The sequence below is a fragment of the Leopardus geoffroyi genome, chromosome C2 (assembly GCF_018350155.1).
Source record: "Leopardus geoffroyi isolate Oge1 chromosome C2, O.geoffroyi_Oge1_pat1.0, whole genome shotgun sequence".
Lineage (NCBI taxonomy): Eukaryota > Metazoa > Chordata > Mammalia > Carnivora > Felidae > Leopardus > Leopardus geoffroyi.
In genome coordinates this window covers 63,781,184-63,786,254 of record NC_059333.1, presented here as the reverse complement: position 1 = coordinate 63,786,254, position 5,071 = coordinate 63,781,184, and positions in this window count along the sequence as shown.

Below are 5,071 nucleotides of genomic sequence, written 5' to 3'. Positions count from 1 at the left end.
CTTGGGCATATGAGCTCATAGTAATTTGCATGGTAATTAAACTCATTTAGACAATACACTGCTTAATAGGGGATGGGACAGCTTCTCACCTAACACTTCATTAAGCTACCTGTGCCAAGGCCTTCCTAGATGACAGGGTCAAGTCCACATCACAGTATTAAATATGTTATACATTTGTTAAAAAAAAAATTAGCCAACCAGGTAACAGTGATGTTGAATTCAGAAATAAATGTTCTCTTCCAAATTTGCTTTTTCCTCTGCATACTGAACTGCACTTCACTGATTTTTTTACTTCTATCTCAGTCTCCATTTTTCTTCATATACATCCTTAAGTTTATTAATTTTTTGAGAGAGAGCATGCGTGCACATGTAAGTGGGGGAGGGGCAGAGGGGTGGAAAGAGAGAATCCCAAGCAGACTCTGTGCTGTTAGTGCAGAGCCTGATGCGGGGCTCAATCTCACGAACAATGAGATCATGACCTGAGCCGAAATCGAGAGATAGGTGTGTAGCCAACTGAGTCACTCAGGTGCCCCTCAGTGTTGAAGGTCAGTTATGTCCAGTTACTTTCACTTGGAAAACTAAAAAGATGAGTAAGACAGTCCTTGCCTTTATGAGCGTACAACTTAGAGTTTATGGCAGGGAAGAGAGAACACAATTTGCAAAAAGCTGCAGCCAGTAGAAGATATGATGCTGTCAGTGAATGACAGAGGTTGGATTAATTTGCTGGGGGATTTGCAAAGAAGAAACGATTATGTTTATCAGAGAGGGTGTTTTGGATGTGTGTTTTGTTTTATTTCACTTGTGTTAAATATTATTTAATTCGAATCAAGCATCAAATATTCTTCAAACCTTAATCTTTACACCAATCCTATCAGGTCAAAATTCTCATTATTATCATTTTACAGATGGGGAAACTAAGCACAGATAGTTAAATATGTTATCCAAGGTTACTCAACTTTAAGTGATGGAGCCTGTATTTGAACCCAGTCTGGCTTGGACCCTGCGTTCTTAACCACTGTGCAGTATAGCTCTGCTGACCTTGAAAGATCAAAATGTTTTGACAGGCGATGAGTTAGGTCCAGGGCAAGTGATGATGTAGAATCATGAATAATGGCACAGGCACAGAGATATGTGTGTTTATGTTGCTGTGAGGAACCCTGTTCCTAATCACTGGTGTGTAAGGCTTGTTGTGATAAAATGTCTGGGGAATGGGGCTGCTAGAAGAGGCCTGGGGAGAAGTTGCAGCTTCCTGGGAAAGGATGCAAACAAGAAGGTGCTAAACTCAGAGCCCAGGGGATTGCTGGCATTTATCATCCAGATGGCAGGTGGTGAAAGTGGTAGATAGAAAAATGCCTCTTCTCTATCTTTCATGGAAAAGTAATGGGGGATAATTAAATAAAGATGAAACAAATACTGACCCTGAAGGATCCTGCCCATCAAATATGTATTGAAGAGCTTCCATTGACCTAGCGCTCTGCTATTGCTTTGCACAACTCATTTACAGTAAATTGGTATAGGAGGAAGTTAAAAATCCTATGGTGAAGTATTCCAATAGCACATACCATGCTTACTCAGCATGCACTTCCAAGATTTTAACACATAACCTGCCTCCGCAAACATACACTAAAAATCACAACCACAATGATACATAGAAATGGGAAGAAACTAAATGAACAAATTGTACTCTTAAAAAGCAATACTAGTATGCATTCACCCCAAAGAGGAAACAAAAATAAAAATCAAAGTAAATGATTCTTGGGTTATTGGAGAGAGGGAGAGAATCATTTTTTGACTGCAAGACTTCATGGTCTTTAATATGCTGATGGACACAGTGACTCATAAGGAAAGAAGTGGCTTCTGGTGCACTTCCCAAATGTAGTGGCCCTGAGAGCCTTTCTGATGGAGTACCTTGCAGGATCACTAATGGAACACACTCTGGGAAATGCCACTCTGTCAACTGTTTACTAAGTCTTGTGCCCCCTGCTTTGGGTCTCCATTTGTCCTATGAAAGCAAAAGAGACAGACACCTGTTATGAAAGTCTACCCTTGAAAGTAGCATTTCCTAAATAGTTTCTCAGTTCAGATGTCATTTTCTTTCTTTCTTCTAAATTTCTGCAGCACTTTTTCCTGTCTTGGAACTTTCATCTAATATTTTCTCCTGTTTTACCAAAACCTCCTTGATCACAAAGATTGCCTCTTCAGCTTTTGAGCAAAACTGTTGGCTAAATGCATGAGTGAATGAGAGTTAAAGAAACTTCTGGAGCTATGATTGCCCTAAAATCATGTATGAAAAAGAAACAGAATGATTCTGAGAAACCTGCTTTCTTGCTAATTGTTTGTAACTTTACAGAGGGAGGGGCACATAAGTCACAGAGTCCAAGGAAGAAAGCTCAGTGTTGTTGTGTATAAATGCACTTCATTTGTTCATCAGTTACTGTTAAAAAATAAGAGATAAGTCAGAGTTTCGAGATGCTTATTTGGGCATATTAGTCCACACAAGATGAGACTGGAGGCACCATCACTGAGAAGGGTAGGGTCAGGGTACAGGGCAGGCAGAAGAAACTTTGGTTTACTGACAAAAGCTGAGAGACTCTGAAAGCTGCCTCTGGAGATTGATTAGATGATGAAGGAAGCACTGTACCTTTTTCTCTATAAGACACCAACCTAGTAGGTGCAACTGCTTTGGCAGTGGTCATCAACAGTGAGGCAGGTGCAAATTTAAGCACAGCTCCTATCCAAAGTGTGAACAGCTCCTGGGGGTAAGACATGGCAGCTTACCTGTAGAGAAGATGGTGGGAGTCTGACAGAGGTACACATATTAAGAAGCCTAGCAATTTTATTTCATTTTATTTTTACTTTAAATTGGTATTTTAGTTTTAGAAACATTTTGAGATATATGCTCACTTATATGCATGCTTTTGTGTTTGAGTTACTATTATCTAGAAGGGGAGATGTGTACTAAGTGATTGTTTCTGCAGTTACAAAGAAGTTTAGCCGTTACATCGTGGTGTTTAATTAGTCGACAGTGGCATGCAGAATCCTGATCCTAAGACCCTGCTTCCTCGGTCAGGCTGTCAGGATTGCTTTGGCAGATACAGTTGTATAAAGTGACTCACAGCATACACTAGAACAATGCATACATTTTAAACTTCTTATGTACTTGAGATGAAAATGGACCAAGGAAGTCGTGACCTAGAATGTCTCTAAGCCACTTACAATGCTACTGGACGTGGGTGAGTGTGAGTAGAATCCTACTGGTCATTCACTTTGAACATCAGTGGATGTCAGTCCACTTACAGAGATCTCCAGTTTGTACCTTTCTATTTACACTTCTATCAAACCTCCTCTGGTTACCAACGGATGTAGGTGCCCACTTCTTAGTTCAGAACAGAAATTGCCTTTGAAAACCATCCAGCCTGGAGTGAGGAATATTTCCCTGCATCCCAATCCTAGAAATCTCTAGGGGCACATGGTGGCTCAGTTGGTTAAGCATCTGACTTTGGCTCAGGTCATGATCTCACAGCTTGTGAGTTTGAGCCCTGCCTTGGGTTCTATGCTGACAGTTCAGAGCCTGGAACCTGCTTTGGATTCTGTGTCTCCCTGTCTCTCAAGCTCTCTGCCCCTCCCCCATTCATTTTCGCTCTCTCTCTCTCTCTCAAAAATAAATAAACATTAAAAAAAGAAAGAAATCCCAAACCAATTTGACAATAAATTTCATATATTGAAAAAAAAAAAAAAAAAAGAAAAAAGAAAGAAATCCCTCAGTACAGGAAAATCCTCAGAGTTATCTGTGTCCCTTTCTCTTTTGTTTCTAATTTCCTCCAATTGGCAAGACTCATTCTTATTGTCTCTACAAATCTTCTACGTTGGTATTTTTATTTTCAATTTCTTTCTCTTTTCTGCCAAGAGGTATTATGCGAGACTTGGTTTTCCTCTTCTGTGTCACTATGTTCCCCATTTAGAAGATAATAAACTTGGTTGTTTTTTCTTAGATGATTTTCCTTAATAAAAACACCAGAAAAAGAATGTATCTTTAACTTTATTCTGCGCCTTCATTAGTCCAGTCTCAACCAGATGGTAAGGACTCCAATTTGTAGGGAAGGTATCTCACAAAACACTCAGAGAGTCTGCGTATTGCTGGCAATTCATTAGATTTCTAGTAGAAATAATCTCTGACCTGTTCCTATCCCCTGGATTGGTGATTTGCTAACTGTAATATGCAATGTGTAAGATTTTTCTTTAATTTAGGAAGCCTCTGGGAAATTAATGTATTTTCTAAATGATAGGAGAAGTGTGAGAAAAGAGATCGTTGTAGGGAATGTTGCCTGGCTGAGTTTTGGAGGATTTTTGTGGGCCTTAACTATATATACCATAATCTGGTAATCCGTCCTTTACCTAATCAAATCCATTCTACCTCCTATTGAAGAAGAATATGGGGAGGAGAATACAGGGAAGGAGGAGAGAGAAAAGAGAACAGGAAGAAGGTGAGCATGAGGAGGGGTGAGGATAGAAAGGAAACTAAAATAGAGAAAGAGGAGAGGAAACCTAAGTACTGCATTCTGGGAAAATGAGAACGAGAGAGGGAGACTTTGGAAGTGTAATGAGTATTTCCTGAGGCTTCCCTGAACTCTGAAGACTTACATTCAACCTTAGAGACTGTGTGTCTTAGGCTTATGGTGCTGGCTCCAGTCACCATCAGCACCTTCACTATTGTCCCATCTCATTCCATAGCAGTGCCTGGGGACTTCCTATTCCCCAACATTCAGGCACATTCCCACAGAAGAGGAGAAGGAAATGTAAAAAGTAAAAGTAGACAAATCCAGTGAGAGCTGCTATGGTTGAGTGTGAGGAAGAGGCCGGTTCTCTGTCAAGGGCCTCACAAGCACCCCACACCTCTGAGGTTCCTTCCTCAGTCTCTGACCCAGAACATGGCTTTCTGCTCTGACTTTGGTGCCTTGTACCAAGACCTCAAGGGCGGAAGAAAAGGCAGCTATTCAACACTATATGCCACATACTTCCTAATATGTTGTCATTTAATTCTCATTACATTGTGCCATAAGCATGATGCCCT